A 24,713-nucleotide genomic window follows, 5' to 3' on the forward strand; every position below is an offset into this window, starting at 1 on the left:
GTATTATATTGTTTCCATCGAGGATAAAAAGATGGGGTTTATATCATATTGCTTGAGTTTATCCCTCTACATGATGTTATCTTGCCTAATGCATTACTCTATTCTTATGAACTTAATACTCTAGATGCATGCTGGATAGCGGTCGATGTGTGGAGTAATAGTAGTAGAAGCAGAATCATTCCAGTCTACTTGTCGTGGACGTGATGCCTATATACATGACCATGCCTAGATATTCTCAGAATTATGTGCTTTTCTATCAATTGCTTGACAGTAATTTTTTCACCCACCGTAGTATTTGCTATCTTGAGAGAAGCCACTAGTGAAACCTATGGCCCCCGGGTCTATCTTCCATCATATTATTTTCCTATCCACTTACTATTTCTATCGTTGTTTATTTTGCAATCTTTATTTTCCAATCTATACAATAAAAATAACAAAAATATTTATCTTATTATCTCTATCAGATGTCACTTTCGTAAGTGATCGTGAAGGAATTGACAACCCCTTTATCGCGTTGGTTGCGAGGTTCTTGTTTGTTTGTGTAGGTACAAGGAACTTGCGTGTTACCTCCTAATGGATTGATACCTTGGTTCTCAAAAACTGGGCGAAATACTTACGCTACTTTGCTGCATCACCCTTTCATCTTCAAGGGAAAACCAACGCATGCTCAAGAGGTAGCAAGAAGGACTTCTAGCACCGTTGCCGGGGAGGTTGCACCAAGTCAAGTGAAGATTTGATCTCTCGTCAACATGCCATTTCTGGCGCCGTTGCCGGGGAGATCTACGCACAAGTCAAGACATACCAAGTACCCATCACAAACTCATATCCCTGGCATTACATTATTTTCCATTTCCCTCTTGTTTTCCTCTCCCCCACTTCACCCTTGCCGTTTTAATCGCCCTCTTTTTCATTCTCCTATGTACCATTCGCTCTTCTTCTTGCTTTTTGTGTGCCCGCTCTTTGTGCAAATTGCTGCCATCATGTCTGAAATTGGGGAGGTTATCGTTGATAAGGATAGTGGTAATAACATGGAAAACGTTGATGCTTTTGATTATCCTCATGAAGAACCTAATATTAAAATTAAAATTAGAGATCATGAATGCTATGCTTTATGTGATTTGGGTGCTAGTGTTTCCACGATTCCAAAAACTTTGTGTGATGTGTTAGGTTTCCATGAATTTGATGATTGTTCTTTAAATTTTCATCTTGCGGATTCCACTATTAAGAAACCTATGGGAAGGATTAATGATGTTCTTATTGTTGCAAATAGGAATTATGTGCCCATAGATTTCATTGATATAGATTGCAATCCTACATGTCCTATTATTCCTGGTAGACCTTTCCTTAAAACGATTGGTGCAATTATTGCTATGAAAGAAGGAAATATTAGGTTCCAATTTCTGTTAAGGAAAGGAATGGAACATTTTCCTAGGAAGAAAAATTAAATTACCTTATGAATCTACTATGGAAGCCACTTATGGATTGCATACCAAAGACAACAATACCTAGATCTATTCTTGTTTTTATGCCTAGCTAGGGGCGTTAAATGACAACGCTTGTCGGGAGGCAACCCAATTTTATTTTATTTTCTTTTTTTTTGTTCCTGTTTAGTCACAAATAATTCATCTATCTTCTGTTTAGATGTGGTTTTATGTTTTTAATTAGTGTTTGTGCCAAGTAGAACCTTTGGGAAGACTTGTGGGAAGTCTTTGCGATCTTGCTGTAAAAAACAGAAACTTTAGCGCTCACGAGATTTGCTGCCAGTTTTTACTGGCGATTGAGATTAGGTTGATTCTTTCTGCATATGATTAATAGACAAATTCCTCACGGCCAAAAATTTATTTCAGAATTTTTTGTGTTGCATAAGTATTCGAAACCTACAGATTACTACAGACTCTTCTATTTTTGACAGATTCTGTTTTTTGTGTGTTGTTTGCTTATTTTGATGAATCTATGGCTAGTATCGGGGGATATGAACCATAGAGAAGTTGGAATACAGTAGGTTTAACACCAATATAAATAAATAATGAGTTCATTACAGTACCTTGAAGTGGCGGTTTGTTTTCTTAAACTAACGAAGCTCATGAGATTTTCTGTTGAGTTTTGTGTTGTGAAGTTTTCAAGTTTTGGGTAAAGATTTCATGGATTTTGGAATAAGGAGTGGAAAGAGCCTAAGATTGGGATGCCCAAGGCACCCCAAGGTAAAATTCAAGGACAACCAAAATACTAAGCTTAGGGATGCCCCGGAAGGCATCCCCTCTTTCGTCTTGATCCATCGGCAACTTTACTTGAGGCTATATTTTTATTCACCACATGATATGTGTTTTGCTTGGAGCGTCTTGTATTATTTGAGTCTTTGCTTTTTAGTTTACCACAATCATCCTTGCTGTACACACCTTTTGGAAATACACACATAAATCATAATTTAATAGAATACTCTATGTGCTTCACTTATATCTTTTGAGTTAGATATTTTTGCTCTAGTGCTTCACTTATACCTTTTTAAGAGCACGGTGGTGGTTTCATTTTATAGAAATTATTGATATCATGCTTCAGTTATATTGTTTTGAGAGTCTTTTATAATAGCATGGTAGTTTTCTTTGGCTATAAAATTAGTCCTAATATGATAGGCATCCAAGATGGGTATAATAGAAACTTTCATTAAAAGTGCATTGAATACTATGAGAAGTTTGACACTTGATGATTGTTTTGAGATATGAAGATGGTGATATTAGAGTCATGCTAGTTGAGTAGTTGTGAATTTGAGAAATACTTGTTCTAAAGTTTGTGATTCCTGTAGCATGCATGTATGGTGAACCGTTATGTGATGAAGTTGGAGCATGATTTATTTATTGATTGTGTTCCTTATGAGTGGCGGTCGGGGATGAGCGATGGTCTTTTCCTACCTATCTGTCTCCCTAGGAGAATGCGTGCAGTACTTTGTTTCGATAAGTAATTGATTTTTGCAATAAGTACGTGAGTTCTTTATGACTAATGTTGAGTCCATGGATTATACGCACTCTCACCGTTCCACCATTGCTAGCCTCTCTAGTACCGCGCAACTTTCATCGGTACCATACACCCACAATATACCTTCCTCAAAACATCCACCATACCTACCTATTATGGCATTTACATAGCCATTCCGAGATATATTGCCATGCAACTTACCACCATTCTGTTTGTTATAACATGTTACATCATTGTCATATTGCTTTGCATGATCATGTAGTTGACATCGTATTTGTGGCAAAGCCACCTTTATAATTCTTTCATAGATGTCACTCTTTATTCATTGTATATCCCGGTACACCGCCGGAGGCATTCACATAGAGTCATATTTTGTTCTAGTATCCAGTTGTAATTTTTGAGTTGTAAGTAAATAAAAGTGTGATGATCATCATTATTAGAGCATTGTCCCAAGTGAGGATAGGATGATGGAGACTATGATTCCCCCACATTTCGGGATGAGACTCCGGACGAAAAGAAAAAAAAAGAAAAAAAGGCCATAAAAAAGAAGAGGAAAAGGCCCAAATAAAAAAATGAAAGAAAAAGAGAGAAGGGACAATGTTACTATCCTTTTACCACACTTGTGATTCAAAGTAGCACCATGATCTTCATGATAGAGAGTCTCCTATGTTGTCACTTTCATATACTAGTAGGAATTTTACATTATAGAACTTGGCTAGTATATTCCAATGATGGGCTTCCTCAAAATGCCCTAGGTCTTCGTGAGCAAGCGATTTGGATGCACACCCACTTAGTTTCTTTTTAAGCTTTCAGACACTTAGAGCTCTAGTGCATCTGTTGCATGGCAATCCCTACTCACTCACATTGTGTAACATCCCAAAATTCTAAATTCTGGAATGTTATAATAAATAGATAGATTTGATTGAATGTTTGATTGATTGACTGAAAGTGAGTGAAATTCGAAGCTTTTTGAAAGTTAAATGAGAGGGAATAAAAGGACTTTCCCAAACTTTCACCTTTTTCTTTTGATCCCCGAGAATTCAAATTCTTTTCATCACAAAACCCTGGAGAGAAGATGACATGACTTCTTCCATTTATTTAAATGACAAGGGGTGTTGAAAATATTTGAATTTCATTTGGAAAATATCTCCAATTCTGAAACGTTTGCAACTCAATGATTTTCACGAGAGGAGATAAAATGACTTCTTCAAATTATATGAAATATGAGTTGGGAGTTTCAAAAAATTAAATTCAAAGTTCTTTTGAATTTATTTTCAATTTGGAGTTATTTGAGTTTTATTCAAATTACTTTTCTCCAAAAATAAAATATATGGAAATTAGGGTAACATGATTCCCTACAACAGAAAATCGGAGAAAAATTAATTTGAAATCATTTTGGTATTTTTAAAATGATTTTTATTGGATTTTATTAGACCAGTAGCACTCTTTGATTTATCTGAATTTGTGTGGATTTTATTTGAAGTTATAAAAATGTTCATGTCGTAGAGAATCTTTTTCTGAAAATTTTGATATATTATATGCCTATATAATATTTTACTTATTTTGCTTTTATTATTTTATTTGTCTGAAAATGTCTCTTTCCGCGCCCATGTGTGGATTTTATTTTACTTATTTTATTTTATTTTACTTATATTATATGCCTATATATTATATGTCTCAAAACTTTTGTTTGTATTGTGTGTATCCCTCTCTATCTCTCTTATCTCACCCAAAACCCATGGACCCAATAGAGGACCGATGAGTCAATTGCAGACGGACCAATGGATTCAGAACATGGAGGATCACATGAAGAATAACCCTATAGTTGGACATGATGTGACCCAGCATGCTCTTCAGTGCTTTGAAAGAGGTGCTGCTACTTGGTGGAGGATGTACCAAACCATCAATGGATGGCAAGGAGTAACGACTTGGAAAGAATTTAAGTTGACTCTGCCAAAGTCTCAGCTTGTGTCCCAGAAGTTGAAGAATTATGGAAAGGATATGAAGAAACCTTGTGCATGCAAGATTTGTCGAGAAATAGGACACACGCATAAAGAACACAAGGATGAATGCCCTAATTGTGAAGGAAGTCACCCAGTTGAAGAATGCCCAATTAGGCAGATTACTTGTTTCTTGTGTGAAGGGACTACCCACCATCCTGCTCAGTGTCACATTTACCCCATGGTACAAGAACCATCTAGCAGAAGAAAGAAGTAATGAAAGGAGCCCTTATGGAATTTTTAGAAGAACTCGTGATGAAGGAAGAGGTGGAGGACACACCCAAAGAAGAACTAATTAAACCCTGCACCAAGTCATGCTATTCATGTGGAGAAGAAGGACACATCTCCCAGAATTGTATGAATGGGGGATCTAGTAGAATTCCCGACAGAGGAAGTAGAATATGACCCACAAGAAATAGAAGCCATGATTGGCATGGAAAGGTCCAGGAAGAGAAGCAGATTGGATTCCAGGAGGGACCTGAGTCATATCACCTGTTACAGGTGCAAGGAGTCAGGGCACTACCTCAACAGTTGCCCAAAAAGGACACCTCGAGACTAGTCAGAAGTAATATGTTTTAGTTGTAATGGAGCAGGGCACTTTGCCAGAGAATTCCCTAAGGAGAAGGAAACTTGTGCTAGATAGTTGAGTTTGCAACAAAAGAAATCGAGTAGTAGAAGTGAGAACATTTTTCTTCTATATTGAGGTGTTGAGTTGAGACATGTAATGGAAAAGTGAGAGATTGTAATCAATGAATAAAGTTAGCATCGTTGGTACTGATATGGATTTTATGAGTTGTTACCCTATGAAGAAGAATTTTGACCATTTTTGAGGATATGAGAAATATGGTCTATGGAAGATTTGTGCATTTTAAGGGTGGTAGTACCTTGTAAGAACCGTTGACCCCTGGAAAAGATAAAGATACTCCACTGAGTGGATTTCGGACAAAATGAATACGAGTTTTGTCTCGATATGCGTGATGCCCCAAGAGTATGTGGGATGAAGTTGGAGACCGTTAGTTGTTTGGACCAAAAGTGATCAAGGAGTCAGAAGAGAATGTTAAGTTGATTCGAGATAGACTGAAGGTAGCTCAGTCCAGGCAGAAGAGTTATGTAGACTCAAAAACTCAAGGAGGTAGTCTATGAAATTGGAGACAGATCATGTCTTCGCGTGTCCCCTATGCGAGGAGTTAAACGGATTGGAGTTAAGGGACAGTTAGCCCCGAGATTTGTAGGACCATACCGAGTTTTGGAGCGTATGGGAGAAGTGGCCAACAAGTTGGAGTCACCCGAAGGACTGTCAGGAGTCCATGATGTGTTTCACGTTTCCCAGTTGAAGAAGTGCCATGTAGAGATGGCCAATATTCCCCTGCAAGGACGCTTGACCCTGGAAAGGATAATGATGTTCCACGAAGTGGAATATGGACTCCATAAGTATAAGTTTATATCTCGGTATGTGGGATAACCCACGAGGATGAAGAGACGAATTACTATTGGATATAAAGGAGGTGTGATGTTGGAAATATGGATCAATGGAAACTCCATGATGAGTCTGAGTAATCATGTCCTAGTTTGGTGCCAATAGAAGGAAGGAAGACAATACAACTGGATGGATTTAAGAATACTAGGATGTTGGAAGTTGGAATAATGATCAGTTGCCCGATGATAAGTTCAAGGACTACAAGTGATGAGATGGGCCATAACTCACAGGCCCCAGGACCTGCCAAGAAGCAAGCACATTCTTGCTGAAGGAAAAACCCTGAAAGAAGTTAAAAATTTTATCGACAGACGATCTTATAGGAGTTACGCAAAACCTGAGAGTTATGAAGGAACGATAGATGGTTGCTTGGCTTGCAGAATCAATGGATTATTCCAAATGTAGTTCGTGGACAAGAGAAATTCTGCAATGCTTGTGAGGATGACCGAGTGTTAGAATGCATGATTCGCTAAACCGTATACAAGGTAATGATTTGGGTGTGGGATGGATTGATCACCATACCGACTTACTCTTGTAATTCGCCTTGCTATATGGGATGGTAAATCTGAGTGACTTACCTATAGTAGGGAGACGATGATAGTAAACCTTGTTTGAACCTTAGAATGGTATAAGTATTTTCCCTTGTACAGGGCAACTTTTGCCAACCGTAGGTTATACGGTGAGGATCAACCAGACCCATTTCGTGCAGGAGAAACCCTAAATTGTTAACCACCATGAGATATCGATAGTTAGTTAGTAATGGCGCCAGACCCGTCAGCTAAGAAGACCCAGTCTTGGAATAACCTTACCATGATGAAAGTACAGAAGAATTGAGGAAAAGGTTATGCCGCTGTCGGAAGAGCCGGAGAAGGAATTATCCTTATGATCTGAGAAGACCGGACTTGTCAAGAATAAGGATGGAGTATACGAGTATTGATGGGACCGTAACAATGTTTCTAAGGGTGGTAGCACCTGAGACGCTGAAGACGATCGATGGATTTTGGGGAGACCCCAAACCCAACCTATTTCTTTCTAGCCTCTCCGAATCTCGAGGACGAGATTCCTTTTAAGGGTGGTAGGTTTGTAACATCCCAAAATTCAAAATTCTCGAATGTTATAATAAATAGATAGATTTGATTGAATGTTTGATTGATTGACTGAAAGTGAGTGAAATACGAAGCTTTTTGAAAGTTAAATGAGAGGGAATAAAAGGACTTCCCCAAACTTTCACATTTTTATTTTGATCCCCGAGAATTCAAATTCTTTTCATCACAAAACCCTAGAGAGAAGATGACATGACTTCTTCCATTTATTTAAATGACAAGAGGTGTTGAAAATAGTTGAATTTCATTTGGAAAATATCTCCAATTCTGAAACTTTATGCAACTCAATGATTTTCACGAGAGGAGATAAAATGACTTCTTCAAATTATATGAAATATGAGTTGGGAGTTTCAAAGAATTAAATTCAAAGTTCTTTTGAATTTATTTTCAATTTGGAGTTATTTGAGTTTTATTCAAATTACTTTTCTTAAAAAATAAGATATATGGAAATTAGGGTAACATGATTCCCTACAACAGAAAATTGGAGAAAAAATAATTTGAAATCATTTTGGTATTTTTAAAATGATTTTTATTGGATTTTATTAGACCAGTAGCACTCTTTGATTTATCTGAATTTGTGTGAATTTTATTTGAATTTATAAAAATGTTCATGTCGTAGAGAATCTTTTTCTGAAAATTTTGATATATTATATGCCTATATAATATTTTATTTATTTTGCTTTTATTATTTTATTTGTTTGAAAATGTTTTTTTTAAATCCCGACTGGGCCGGCCCAGCCAACCGGGCCAGGCCGCAGCCCAGCGCCCCGCCGCCTCCGCCTCCGTCTTCGAGCGGGACTCCGCTCGGAGCACCGCCGCGCCATCGTGGGGGCTCGGGACTCCTCCCGAGGTTCGCCGCCCCCCCTATTTAAGCCGAAACCGGGCCCCCCTGGACCCCGATCCGCCGCCACCACAGATCGCCACCGCCGCCACAGCCCCGCAGCTCCGCCTCCCCGCCCCGCGCCCCCCCGCCGCCGCCTGTCGCTCCTTGCCCCGCGTCGCTCGCCGCCTCCCGCAGCCGCGCGCCACATGCCAGAGCCGCCGCTCGCCTTCCCCGCGCGCCGCCGCACCAGAGCGCGCCGCCCTCGCCGGAGTTTGCAACCGCCGCCGCCGACACCACGAACCGGTAATAGACCGCCCCGTTCACCGGTTTGGTTTTTGTTAAAAAAAACCCCTAGATCGGTTTTGTTATAAAACCGGTTTTGTTTAGGTTTATTTATGTAGTGAACGTTCATTAGTTAGCTTCTTTAGCGAACGGTTTTCGTCGTGTACGCCTCCGTAGAGAACGTTCGTTAGATAGGATTTTTCTTTTTATTATAATTCTCGGCCAAGGACCTATCTGTGATGATTTTATTTACAAATTAGTCCCTGATTTTCAAACGACTATAACTTTTCGCTCGTTTGTCCAAATCCAACGAAACCAACGCTCACGTCTTCGTTATGATATCCTCTAACCATTAATCCAACTCAAAAATATTTTTGCAAAGTTTAAAATTTGAATTAGATCATATTTGAATTCAAACTTCGTTTGTTCATAACTTGAGTTTCGTAGCTCCGTTTGAGTTGATTCTTTTTGCAAATCGAAGCTCTTGACCTAAACATTCTAATAAGGCCAAATTCATATAATTTTGGTACTGTTAGAAATTGATTTATTTTGCAAGAGTTATTCGCTTGGTTTTGAAGTTTTTCGAATCGTCTTCTCCGTTCTTTCTGATCTTTGGAGTGATTGCTTATGTGTGGTTACTACTGCTTGCTTACGATAGATTGACCGGAGTGTGACAAGTAGAACTATCAAGAGTTTTGAGTGTGAATCATCTTCATCGACATTGCAGGCAAGTTCACACTTTGATCATATCCCTTTCGTACCCAGATTTTATGCATTAGTTTCAACCCTCAAACATTGCATGAGTAGGATTGATAACATGTGGGTATTGGGAAGTAGTTACTGAGGTAGGAACCTATTGCCCTGTTACTATCAAACCCTAGGGAGTTGCTTCTACGCATTGCTTATATTGCTATGCTATGCTCGTAGACGTGGTTTGGGTATGAGTGAAATCCATGACAGATGTGATATTGTTATTTAATGGTTCAACTTAAGGTGGCAACTTAAATACACATCTGGGTGGATTGCTAGGGGCACCCTGGGAATATACCAGTGGACTTACCCGGACACCTGGGGATATACCAGTGTTGTCCTAGGAGATCCCGGGGATATACCGTGTGATCATCCTACGGTCCGCCACCCAGGCTCAAAGGGATCATAAGATTATTCATGCTAGAAACTTCCGTGTGCAGCCACAAGCTATTATGGGCTCTAGCATAGTTGATTAAGTCGTGCGAACTCTTACAGTGGTAGACTAGCAGATGTAGGGGTTGTAGGTGGTACGGTCTACCCATCGTAAGGTGCAAACGCTTCTGAAAAACTATGTCTCGGTCATCCGTTTCTCAAACACGAAATCCAACGGAGGAGATCGAGTCTTGTTGGGAAAAGTGCGCAAACCTCTGCAGAGTGTATAAACTAATCATGGTTAGCCGTGTCCTCGGTTATGGACATCTTGAGTATCTAGTTCTTGGATTATCATGTGAATCTCATCACGTTACTTTAAATTAAGTTTGTTGGGTTTAATGATGTTACTTAATTGGGATTGAGAATGCCGTCAACCATTCTCAATGTTCAACAACCACCATGATAGTTAAATAAAATTTGTTCCTTTGAAGTAGGGAAAAATTGGCTTTTCGCAAAAACCTTATAACCGTAGAGCTTTTCCACCAGCCAAATATGCATGTAGTGATAGCCATTGTTCATCATTCTCTATGGTGTGAATTTGCCAGTACATTCATTGTTCTGACCCTTTGTGGCTGCAACTTCTCATGTTGCAGGATTTCTTACGACGAGTAAGTGATACGTTAGGGTTACGACTTCTACACTCAACTTTGCCGTTGGTGTTGATGGGAATCCACAACCTTGTTACTTCCGCTATTTTGGATTGAGGTAATAGTATTTACGTTACTTTTACATGTGATTTACCTCTGTTATAAATCCTCGAGTACTGTGTGTGTCAGCATACCGATCCAGGGATGACACTTAAGCACAGAGACTTGATCCATTCAGGTCGGGTCGCTACACATTTATATCTATTGATGGGCATCTCCATAGCCCGTTGATATGCTAGTTGATGTGAGACTATCTTCTTCCTTTTTTCTTCTCCACAACCACCATTCTATTCCACCTATGGTGCTATATCCATGGCTCACGCTCATGTATTGCGTGAAGATTGAAAAAGTTTGAGAACATCAAAAGTATGAAAGAATTGCCTGGCTTGTCATCGGGGTTGTGCATGATTTAAATACTTTGTGTGATGAAGATAGAGCATAGCCAGACTATATGGTTTTGTAGGGATAACTTTCTTTGGCCATGTTATTTTGAGAAGACATGATTGCTTAGATTGTATGCTTGAAGTATTATTATTTTTATGTCAGTATTAAACTTTTGCCTTGAATCTTTAGGATCTGAACATTCATGCCACAATAAACAAAATTACATTGAGAATTATGTTATGTAGCATTCCACATCAAAAATTCTGTTTTCATCATTTACCTACTCGAGGACGAGCAGGAATTAAGCTTGGGGTTGCTTGATACGTCTCCAACGTATCTATAATTTTTTATTGTTCCATGCTATTATATTATCTGTTTTCGATGTTTAATGGGCTTTAATATACCTTTTTATATTATTTTTGGGACTAACCTACTAACCAAAGGCCCAGTGCAAATTGCTGTTTTTTTTGCCTATTTCAGTGTTTCGCAGAAAAGGAATATCAAATGGAACCCAAAAGGAATGAAACCTTTGGGAGAGTTATTTTTGGAACAAACGCAATCAAGGAGACTTGGAGTGGACGTCAAGGAAGAAACGAGGCAGCCACGAGGTAGGAGGGCGCGCCCCCCACCCTTGTGGCTCCACTAACCTACTTCTTTCGCCTATATACTCATATACCCCGAAAACATCCGAGAGCACCAAAAAATCCTATTTCCACCGCCGCAACCTTCTGTACCCATGAGATCCCATCTTGGGGCCTTTTCCGGCGCTCCGCCGGAGGGGGAATCGATCACGGAGGGCTTCTACATCAACACCATAGCCTCTCCGATGATGTGTGAGTAGTTTACCATAGACCTTTGAGTCCATAGTTATTAGCTAGATGACTTCTTCTCTCTCTGTTGATCTCAATACAAAGTTCTCCTAGATTCTCTTAGAGATCTATTCGATGTAATTGTTTTTGTGGTGTGTTTGTCGAGATCCGATGAATTGTGGGTTTATGATCAAGATTATCTATGAACAATATTTGATTCTTCTCTGAATTCTTTTATGCATGGTTTAATATGTTTGCAAGTCTCTTCGATTTATCAGTTTGGTTTGGCCTACTAGATTGATCTTTCTTGCAATGGGAGAAGTGCTTAGCTTTGGGTTCAATCTTGCAGTGTCCTTTCCTAGTGAAAACATGGGCAGCAAGGCATGTATTGTATTGTTGCCATCGAGGATAAAAAGATGGGGTTTATATCATATTGCTTGAGTTTATTCCTCTACATCATGTCATCTAGCCTAATGTGTTACTCTATTCTTATGAACTTAATACTCTAGATGCATGCTGGATAGCGGTCGATGTGTGGAGTAATAGTAGTAGATGCAGAATCGTTTCAGTCTACTTGTCACGGACGTGATGCCTATATACATGATCATGCCTAGATATTCTCATAATTATGCGCTTTTCTATCAATTGCTCAACAGTAAATTGTTCACCCACCGTATAATTTGCAATCTTGAGAGAAGCCACTAGAGAAACCTATGGCCCCCGGGTCTATCTTCCATCATATTATTTTCCTATCCACTTGCTATTTCTATCGTTGCTTATTTTGCAATCTTTATTTTCCAATCTATACAATAAAAATACCAAAAATATTTATCTTATTATGTCTATCAGATCTCACTTTCGTAAGTGACCATGAAGGGATTGACAACCCCTTTATCGTGTTGGTTGCGAGGTTCTTGTTTGTTTGTGTAGGTACTAGGGACTTGCGTGTTACCTCCTACTGGATTGATACCTTGGTTCTCAAAAACTAAGGGAAATACTTATGCTACTTTGCAGCATCATCCTTTCCTCTTCAAGGGAAAACCAACACATGCTCAAGAGGTACCAAGATGGATTTCTGGCACCATTGCCGGGGAGGTTGCACCAAGTCAAGTGAAGATTTGATCTCCCGTCAACATGCCATTTCTGGCGCCATTGCCAGGGAGATCTACGCACAAGTCAAGACATACCAAATACCCATCACAAGCTCTTATCCATCGCATTACATTATTTGCCATTTGCCTCTCGTTTTCCTCTCCCCCACTTCACCCTTGCCGATTTATTCGCCCTCTTTTCCGTTCACCTATTTTCCGTTCACTCTTCTTCTTGCTTTTTGTGTGCCCGTTCTTTGTGCAAATTGCTGCCATCATGTCTAAAATTGGGGAGGTTATCATTGATAAGTATAGTGGTAATAACATGGAAAATGCTGATGCTTTTTATTATCCTCATGAATAACCTACTATTAAAATTAAAATTAGAGATCATGAATGCTATGTTTATGTGATTTGGGTGCTAGTGTTTCCACGATTCCAAGAATTTTGTGTGATGTGTTAGGTTTTCGTGAATTTGATGATTGTTCTTTAAATTTGCATCTTCCGGATTCCACTATTAAGAAACCTATGGGAAGGATTAATGATGTTCTTATTGTTTCAAATAGGAATTATGTGCCCGTAGATTTCATTGTTCTTGATATAGATTGCAATCCTACATGTCCTATTATTCTTGGTAGACCTTTCCTTACAACGATTGATGCAATTATTGATACAAAAGAAGGAAATATTATATTCCAATTTCCATTAAGGACATGAATGGAAAATTTTCCTAGGAAGAAAAATTAAATTACCTTATGAATCTATTATGGAAGCCACTTACGGATTGCATAACAAAGACAACAATACCTAGATCTATTCTTGTTTTTATGCCTAGCTATGGGCGTTAAACGATAGCGCTTGTTGGGAGGCAACCCAATTTTATTTTATTTTCTTGTTTTTTGTTCCTGTTTAGTAATAAATAATTCATATAGCTTCTTTTAATAGGTGGTTTTATGTTTTAATTAGTGTTTGTGCCAAGTAGAACCTTTGGGAAGACTTGGTGTAAGTCTTTGCGATCTTGCTGTAGAAAACAGAAACTTTAGTGCTCACGAGATTTGCTGCCATTTTTGAATGGAGATAGATATTAGGTTGATTCTTTCTGAAGATTATTAATAGACACATTACTGACGTCCACAAATTTATTTCAGAATTTTTGGGTTACATAAGTATTCGAAACCTAGAGATTACTACAGACTGTTCTGTTTCCGACAGATTCTGTTTTTCGTGTGTTGTTTGCTTATTTTGTTGAATCTATGGCTAGTATCGGGGGGTATGAACCATCGAGAAGTTGGAATACATTAGGTTTAACGCAAATATAAATAAATAATGATTTAATTACAGTACCTTGAAGTGGTAGTTTGTTTTCTTATACTAACGGAGCTCATGAGATTTTCTGTTGAGTTTTGTGTTGTGAAGTTTTCAAGTTTTGGGTAAATATTTCATGGATTTTGGAATAAGGAGTGGCAAGGGCCTAAGCTTGGGGATGCCCAAGGCACCCCAAGTTAAAATTCAAGGACAACCAAAAGCCTAAGCTTGGGGATGCCACGGAAGGCATCCCCTCTTTCGTCTTCATCCATCGGTAACTTTACTTGAGGCTATATTTTTATTCACCACATGATATGTGTTTTGCTTGGAGCATCTTGTATGATTTGAGTCTTTGCTTTTTAGTTTACCACAATCATCCTTTGTGTACACATCTTTTGGAAAGACACACATAAGTCGGAATTTTTTAGAATACTCTAAGTGCTTCACTTATATCTTTTGAGCTAGATAATTTTGCTCTAGTGCTTCACTTATACCTTTTTAAGAGCACAATGGTGGTTTCATTTTGTAGAAATTATTGATCTCTTATGCTTCATTTATATTATTTTGAGAGTCTTTTAGAATAGCATGGTAATTTTCTTTGGCTATAAAATTAGTCCTAATATTATAGGCATCCAAGATGGGTATAATAAAAACTTTCATAAAAAGTGCATTGAATACTATGAGAAGTTTGACACTTGATGATTGTTTTGAGATATGAAGATGGTGATATTAGAGTCATGCTAGTTGAGTAGTTGTGAATTTGCGAAATACTTGTTCTAAAGTTCTTGATTCCCGTAGCATGCACGTATGGTGAACCGTTATGTGATGAAGTCGGAGCATGATTTATTTATTGATTTTCTTTCTTATGAGTGGCGGTCGGGGATGAGCGATGGTCTTTTCCGTCAATCTATCCCCCTAGGAGCATGCGTATAGTACTTTGTTTAGATAACAAATAGATTTTTGCAATAAGTATGTGAGTTCTTTATGACTAATGTTGAGTCCATGGATTATACACACTCTCACCTTTCCACCATTGCTAGCCTCTTTAGCACCGCACAAGTTTCACTGATACCATACACCCACAATATACCTTCCTCAAAACAGCCATCATACCTACCTATTATGGCATTGTCATAGCCATTCCGAGATATATTGTCATGCAACTTACCACCGTTCCGTTTGTTATGACACGTTACATCATTGTCATATTGCTTTGCATGATCATGTAGTTGACATAGTATTTATGGCAAAGCCACCTTTATAATTCTTTCATACATGTAACTCTTGATTCATTACATATCCCGGTAAACCGCTGGAGGCATTCACATAGAGTCATATTTTGTTCTAGTATCGAGTTGTAAGTAAATAAAATTGTGACCATCATCATTATTAGAGCATTGTCCCAAGTGAGGAAAGGATGATGGAGACTATGATTCCCCCACAAGTCGGGATGAGACTCCGGAAGAAAAGAAAAAAATGAAAAAAAATTAAAAAAAAATAGGCCATAAAAAAGAGGAAAAATCCCAAATAAAAAAATGAGAGAAAAAGAGAGAAGGGACAATGTTACTATCCTTTTACCACACTTGTGCTTCAAAGTAGCACCATGATCTTCATGATATAGAGTATCCTATGTTGTCACTTCCATATACTAGTAGGAATTTTACATTATAGAAATTGGCTTGTATATTCCAATGATGGGCTTCCTCAAAATGCCCTAGGTCTTCGTGAGCAAGCAAGTTGGATGCACACCCACTTAGTTTCTTTTTGAGCTTTCATACACTTATAGCTCTAGTGCAACCGTTGCATGGCAATCCCTACTCACTCACATTGATATCTATTGATGGGCATCTCCATAGCCCGTTGATATGCCTAGTTGACGTGAGACTATCTTCTTCTTTTTTGTCTTCTCGACAACCACCATTCTATTCCACATATAGTGCTATATCCATGGCTGACGCTCATGTATTGCGTGAAGATTGAAAAAGTTTGAGAACATCAAAAGTATGAAACAATTGCTTGGCTTGTCATCGGGGTTGTGCATGATTTAAATACTTTGTGTGATGAAGGTAGAGCATAGCCAGACTATATGATTTTGTAGGGATAACTTTCTTTGGCCATGTTATTTTGAGAAGACATGATTGCTTTGTTTGTATGCTTGAAGTATTATTATTTTTATGTCAATATTGAACTTTTGTATTGAATCTTTCGTATATGAACATTCATGCCACAATAAAGAAAATTACATTGAGAATTATGTTAGGTAGCATTCCACATCAAAAATTCTGTTTTTATCATTTACCTACTCGAGGATGAGTAGGAATTAAGCTTGGGGATGCTTGATACGTCTCCAACGTATATATAATTTTTTATTGTTCCATGCTTTTATATTATATGTTTTGGATTTTAATGGGCTTTAATATACCTTTTTATATTATATTTGGGACGAACCTACTAACCAAAGGCCCGATGAAAATTGTTGTTTTTTTGCCTATTTCAGTGTTTTGTAAAAAAGGAATATAAAACGGAATCCAAAAGGAATGAAACCTTTGGGAGAGTTATTTTTGGAACAAATGCAATCCAGGAGACTTGGAGTGGACGTCATGGAAGAAACGAGGCGGACACGAGGTAGGAGGGCGCGCCTAGGGGGGAAGGCGCGCCCCCACCCTCGTGGCTCCCCTGACCTTCTTCTTTCGCCTATATATACTGATATACCCTAGTAACATCCGAGAGCACCACAAAACCCTATTTCCACCGTCGCAACCTTCTGTACCCGTGATATCCCATCTTGGGGCCTTTTTCGGCGCTCCGCCGGAGGGGGAATCGATCACGGAGGGCTTCTACATCAACACCATATCCTCTCTGATGATGTGTGAGTAGTTTACGACAGACCTTCGGGTCCATAGTTATTAGCTAGATGGCTTCTTCTCTCTCTTTGGATCTCAATACAAAGTTCTCCTGGATTCTCTTGGAGATCTATTCGATGTAATTGTTTTTGCGGTGTGTTTCTCGAGATCGGATGAATTGTGGGTTTATGATCAAGATTATCTATGAACAATATTTGATTCTTATCTAAATTCTTTTATGCATGATTTAATATCTTTGCAAGTCTCTTCAATTTATCAGTTTGGTTTGGCCTACTAGATTGATCTTTCTTGCAATGGGACAAGTGCTTAGCTTTGGGTTCAATCTTGCGGTGTCCTTTCCCAGTGACAGCAAGGGCAGCAAGGCATGTATTGTATTTTTGCCATCGAGGATAAAAAGATGGGCTTTATATCATATTGCTTGAGTTTGTCCCTCTACATCATGTCATCTAGCCTAATGCGTTACTCTATTCTTATGAACTTAATACTCTAGATGCATGCTGGATAGCGGTCGATGTGTGGAGTAATAGTAGTAGATACAGAATCGTTTTGGTCTTCTTGTCGCAGACGTGATGCCTATATACATGATCATGTCTAGATATTCTCATAATTATGTGCTTTTCTATCAATTGCTCGACTGTAATTTGTTCACCCACCGTAGAATTTGCTATCTTGAGAGAAGCCACTAGTGAAACCTATGCCCCTCTCGGTCTATCTTCCATCATATTATTTTCCTATCCACTTGCTATTTCTATCATTGTTTATGTTGCAATCTTTATTTTCCAATCTATATAATAAAAATACCAAAAAATTTATCTTATTATCGCTATAAGATATCACTTTCGTAAGTGACCGTGAAGGGATTGACAACCCCTTTATCGCATTGGTTGCGAGGATCTCGTTTATTTGTGCAGGTACTAGGGACTTGCATGTTACCTCCTACTGGATTGATACCTTGGTTCTCAAAAATGGAGGGAAATACTTACGCTACTTTGTTGCATCACCCTTACTCTTCAAGGGAAAACCAATGCATGGTCAAGAGGTAGCATGGCACAAGAAGAGTACAATGAGGACGATGATGATGAAGACGGTGAGACGGTCGCCATGGCCTCCGTTGCCATTGCCGGGTGTCCCTCTTCGACTCACCAAACGAGAATAGCACCACCATGTGCCTCATGGGCAAAGCCACCAAAAAGGTAAACCCCCAACATCAAAACCACCATCACTACTAATCCTTCCTTGACGGATTGCATTGATGAAAGTGAGGGATCGAAGGAGGAAGAAAATGAGTTTGAGTCTTTTATGAGTAAGCTCAAGGGTAAACAAAAGAAGCACTTTGTTGCTCTCTTGGAATAACTTGGTGAAGCCAATGACATGATCGAGGCTCACAAAGAAACCATCTCTAAGATGGAAGGGCATAGTCGTGACTATGCCAATGAGATATCGGATCTCTCTAATGAGCTTGAGGAAGAGCGTGGTCATCGTTTGGCTCTTGAGGAGTCACACAATGATGATCATGCTAAACTAAAGAAATATCTTGATCATGCTCTTGTTGTTTCTCGTGTGCTCAATTCCGAGAAGGCTAAACTTGGGGTTGACCATGCTAGACGCAAGGAGGAGTTTTCTATACTTGACAAGGCTCACAAGGCCTTGAAAGGTTCTCATGATAGCCTCAAAGAGTCTCGTGCTCAACTCCAAGTGAAGCTAACCAAGGAGAAAGCCATATTTACTCATATGGTTTTAATTGATAGTGCAAATGCTACTAACCCGTGTTGTGAGCATGTGCATCTTGCGGAGGATAATGCCAAGTTGAAGGAGCAACTTGAGAAAGGCCTTGTGTCGTGCATACAAGGTGAGAAGAACCTCAATGACCTTTTGAGTAATCAAAAGGAAGTTGTGGGCAAGGAGGGAATTGTGTTTGCACCCAAGTCCAAGAACAAGAAGAAGAACGACAAGGCCAAACGACCTCCTCTCCTCAAGCAAACTTTTGTGAAGGAGGGAGAGGGTGTTTCTAAGGAGAAGAAGAACAATGTGAAGGGTGGTGGTGTCAAGAAGGGCAATGCCACCCCTTCCAACAAAGCCAGCAAATTTAACCTTCTTATGTGTTATGCCATGCTAGTGATGGGCATGCTTATGCCAAATATTTTGGTTCTCCTTATGAGTACATTGAATGGTCTATATGGGTTCCTAAGACCCTTGTTACTAACATCAAAGGACCCATTACAAAATGGGTAGCGAAAACCAAGCATTGATCTCTTGTAGGTGTTTGCTTCCGGTGGGGGTCATGGTTGCTCGATAGTGGAGCCACAAATCATATGACCGGAAGAAAGGACTTGGTGGTGGACGTGCACAAGATTTCATCTATGCCCACCAATGTCGAGTGGGGTGATGCCTCATCTTCTAAGGTATTGGGTCTTGGAAAGGCTGTCATTTGTAATGATCTCATAATCGAGAAAGTCATGCTTGTTGAGTCCCTTGCATACAACTTACTTTCTGTTCGTCAACTTGCACTCATGGGCTTTGCCACTTTCTTTGATATTGATATTATGGCCCCCTTTTGGAGCAAGACTCTTAAAGTAGCCTTTGTTGGGCATGTCGAGAACAGTCTCTATGTGATTAAATTTTTGGAGCGACCCTCTAAGACCACGACATGCCTAATGGCTAAAGTTGACATGCACTAGTAGAAAACGGGCCATTAGTACCGGTTTGTAAGGGCCTTTAGTGCCGGTTATGGAACCGGCACTAACCTTTCGGCACTGAAGGACCCCCCCCTTTAGTACCGGTTCAGCATGAACCGGTGCTAAAGGGGAACCACGTGGCACGAGCCAGCTCCGGGGGCCGGGAGCCCTTTAGTACCGGCTGGTAACACCAACCGGTACTAAATGGTTGTGGGTTTTTGTTTTATTTTGTATTTTTCAATTAAATTTGTGTTATCAATTTAATTTAGGATTGTTTTACGTTATAATGAGTTGTAGTCGTCATCATCATCATCATCATCATCGCATATTAATAAATAAATAAACTCTAGCTAGCTAAAAATCATCGTAGTCGTCTAATTACCACTATTTAATCATCATAGTCATTACCGCGCTAGCTATCTAATCATCATCAACGCTGGCTAGCTTAAAGAGGAAACATTCACTTTGTAACAGAAGCAAAGATATCATCAAGTTCAACATAATCGTCACCAAGATCGAAGTTCAGGACACGGACATGAGACAAGTACTAATTAAGAGCATGAACTAGTAGCTACTGATCCTGCTGCTCCCTCTCAGGTAGAATAGCATAGAACATGTATAGCTCTCCTGATTCATCATACTGGAGCATGCAGATGAATCTGTCTCCTAATCTTGGGTTGCGCTTCTCCTTACTGCCCCCTAGTACTTCTCTGCGATCGTTAACAATTTTGCTCCAATCTTTCACTATTAAGCATTCTTCGCTTTCAGAAATCCTGAATGCACTCATGTGCAATGTAGGAAATCTTGGTCGTAAGCTAACCATTGACATGCGACCTTTTGTCTCGATCCACTGAGGCACAACTGTCATCGGAAGTCCCTGTTGAACAACATCGTATAGTAATTAATATACTAAGCAATGAAAGTTTAGCTTCAAAAATAATGTATGCAAAAGATGCACTAATTAAGGACAAATATTTAAAATCTTACCATCTTTTGATTATAGATGTGACCGTAGTTCAATACGATCACCATTGGTCGCACGTTTTGAGTACTAACATTTCTAAGTTTAGGAAAAAAATTTGTCTTGACAGTATTAAGATCCTCAAGCCATGAAACATAATGAATTATCTCCTCGCAGTTTAGTTGAGCCCCGGGGCAGTAGTAGGTCCTGTCTACCAAGCGCCGGACATGTTTGCTTGAACCGAAATAAGCTGACAATACAAATTAGTTGTCAACTATTTTTGAATAAACTGTATGAAAGACATAAACATATGCATGCATGGTTGAGAAAAACTCACCAAATGGTAGAACTGGAGGCGTTTGCACATCGACCCAGATGTCTATATTACCTTCAATATCATCTTCCGGACGAATATCAAAGGTGATAACCATATCAGGCTCAAATGCATAAGCCTTGCATAGTGCGTGCCAAGTTTTGCATTCAAAATGGGTGTATGTGTCTCCATTATATAATTTGACGTTGAAAGTCTACCCATTCTCCGTCTTCAAGTAAACTCTCTTTACCTCCATATCATCTATAGCACTAAAACCTATCTTATCCAAGACAAAAATTCTTGCATGGCAGGGGATGCGCTAGTAGAATAGTGAAAATTTAAAATTATAAGTTGAAGCAAATGAAGCATAAGTTTTGCATTCAAATAATAATTGACAAAGTGACTTACTGTATCAACTTCGAATGTCTCATCCAGCTTGATGCTGAAGCGCCTACCATCAATAAGGAAATTTTGGTCGCACAGGCCGCGCTGGTCTTCATAGTGTTGGCACAAAATAAAATCTTTTTCGTCGTCAGATGACATTTCCTATGTTCATATAGGTGAAACATTAAACACCTATATCTAGCCAAATATATATTCATCTAACATTTGACATTAATATATCTAACTATATATTCAATTGACATTACTATATATTTAACTTTTCTATCTAATTCATCTAACATTCGACATTAATCTAACATTTATATAAACTCAAAATATATAAAATATTAAATAAACAGAAAAACTCATTAACAAATAATATTTTAATTAGATCATCAAATCTCATTACCTAAATTTTCTTACTAAAATAAACTAGTTATATTAATTATTCAACTAGTTCTAATCTCATATACCTAAATTTTCTTACTAAAAATAAACTAGTTATATTAATTATTCCACTAGTTCTAATCTCATATACCTAAATTTTCTTACTAAAAATAAACTAGTTATATTAATTATTCAACTAGTTCTAATCTCTAGTTCGACAATTTTTCTATCTAGCTAGCTAATTCATCTAACATTCGACATTAATCTAACATTCGACATTAATCTAACATTCGATCATCTAATTAACTTTTCTAAAAAACAGAAAATAAGTAAAAAAAATGTGTGTGTGTGTGTGTGTATGTGTGTGTGTATGCGTGTGTGTGTGGTATGTGTGTGTGTGTGCGGCCCCGTACGTACGAGCGGGGGCGCCGGCGTACGGGGCGGGGGCGCCGGTGTGTGTGTGTGTATGTGTGTGTATGCATGTGTGTGTATGTGTGTGCGGGAGCGAGAGAGAGACGTACGGTCGCGGCGATGGCGACGGACGGCGGCGGCATTCGGGGCGGCAGCGCGAGACGAGACGACGACGGGCGGCGGCGGGGACAGCGACGATGACGACGGACGACGGGCGGCGACGACGGGATCGTGCGGCGCGCGCGGCGGAGGTTGGAGACGAACTGGGATGAAACTGAAATTTTCGTAAGAGCTATGTATATAGGATGGGCCTTTAGTACCGGTTGGTGGCTCCAACCGGTACTAAAGGCCTATTTTCGCCAGGCCAAGCGGCGGGAAACGAAGGCTTTTAGTACCGGTTGGAGCCACCAACCGGTACTAAAGGGGGGCCTTTAGTACCGGTTGCTGGCTCCAACCGGTACTAAAAGCCTTGTGCTGCCACCCCAAAGTTTAGTCCCACCTCGCCCGGCGAAGGGCAGCCGCACTGGTTTATAAACCCAACCGCGGCTACCTCTTCGAACTCCTCTATATAGCAGGCTTCTGGGCCTAATTAATTAGGGCGCGCTGCCCTGTGAGTCTGCTGGCCCTCCTGGGCCTGCATTTGCACACCCTAGGTCTGGTAGACCCACAGGGCAGTGCGCCAACAAATTTGTTATATAGTTTTTTCTTTTCTGCATTACTTATTTTCTTTTATTTATTTTTGATTAGTTTTTATATAGTTTTTTCTTTTCTGCATTATTTATTTTCTTCTATTTATTTTTGAGTAATTTTTTTGTATAGTTTTTTTATTTTCTGCATTATTTATTTTTGTATAGTCCGATACCCTGATACTCGGAAAGAGTTTGTCCAATTTGTACACGAAGTGCGTCCAGTTTTTGCCGTGACCCTCTCTACTCTTTCGCGCATGCTATGCGGGTGATATGATGATACCATGCCAAGTTTCAACATTTTCAGGATTCATTTTGTAGTGATTTTCAATTTCACGGTCATTTAGCTCTAAACAATTAGGTAAATGACCGAAAAACAACAAATGATGTCAGAACATGTTGGAAATTGATGACGCCGCTTTAAATGCTGCATACTGAACACAAAAGAAGTCCGAAGTTTAAATAAGTTATTAAAAATAAAAAAGAGGTGCAATGCTGGTTAATTTGCTTCAAGCCATTCGGAATAGTGTAGACTGCACTGCACATAGCTCAGTGCAATCTATGCTATTCCGCAAGGCTTGAAGCTAATCAACATGTAGGTGAGAATTGCAACTCTTCGTCATTGTCTGTGCACTCACGGCTTATAAACCGCTCATACTGCCTCTCTCTTGGCGAAGATCACAAGATAGTTTGGTTAAATTGCATTACTTGTAAGTCCAGTTAACATGGATGCTTATGATGCAAGAGCAACAGCAAAAGTGAAAATTTGGCACAAATAGGTAGTTGTGTAACTAAAATAGGTAGGAGGAGAGATAGCTCTTATGTCACAAAAAAGAAGTTGTATCAAACCTTTTATGTCGGATCTAGAACAAACCAATCGGTATCGCCATCATACAGCCCAACTGTTGCTCGTGATGCATATATATGCATATCAAATGCACGGTTGGACGTATGATGGCGAATCCGAATGATTTGTATTCAGTCGATGAACTGGTAGATGTATGCAGTCGATGAACTGGTAGATGTATGTAGTCGATGAACTGAAAGACTTATGCAGGGAAGGCGAGAGGTGGGCTAGCTATATATAGGGTCGTCTGGCTCACAAAGTGATTGTGGTAGTTTCGATCCAACGACTCACATGAGCTAGGAAGAAACACACCCTTGATCCAACGACTCGCAAGAGCTAGAAAGAAACACACGATCCGTGTGATTCTTCCTGATTGGTGGGATGCACATTAGTACCCACTCCGGACTCCGAAACCCTGATACTCGGAAAGAGTTTGTCCAGTTTGTACACGAAGTGCGTCCAGTTTTTGCCGTGACCCTCTCTACTCTTTCGCGCATGCTACGCGGGTGATATGATGATACCATGCCAAGTTTCAACATTTTCAGGATTCATTTTGTAATGATTTTCAATTTCACGGTCATTTAGCTCTCTAAACAATTAGGTAAATGACCGAAAAACAACAAATGATGTCAGAACATGTTGAAAATTGATGATGTCGCTTTAAATGCTGCATACTGAACACAAAAGAAGTCCGGAGTTTAAATAAGTTATTAAACATAAAAAAGAGGTGCAATGCTGGTTAATTTGCTTCAAGCCATTCGGAATAGTGTAGACTGCACTGCACATAGCTCAGTGCAATCTATGCTATTACGCAAGGCTTGAAGCTAATCAACATGTAGGTGAGCATTGCAACTCTTCGTCATTGTCTGTGCACTCACGGCTTATAAACCGCTCATACTGCCTCTCTCTTGGCGAGGTGGGACTAAAAACAGCTTGCCATAACCTCATTAGTACCGGTTCGTGGTAAGAACAGGCACTAAATGGTGATGGTGGGGCCATAGCCTGACCGCAGGCTGATGCAGCCTCTTTAGTACCGGTTCGTGGCATGAACCGGTACTAAAGGTTCGCCACGAACCGGTACTATTGATCGCTGCCACGAACCGGCACTAATGTACACA

The sequence above is a fragment of the Triticum urartu genome, chromosome 4A, assembly GCF_056163025.1.
Source record: "Triticum urartu cultivar PI428250 chromosome 4A, HENAU_Tu73, whole genome shotgun sequence".
NCBI classification, from domain to species: domain Eukaryota; kingdom Viridiplantae; phylum Streptophyta; class Magnoliopsida; order Poales; family Poaceae; genus Triticum; species Triticum urartu.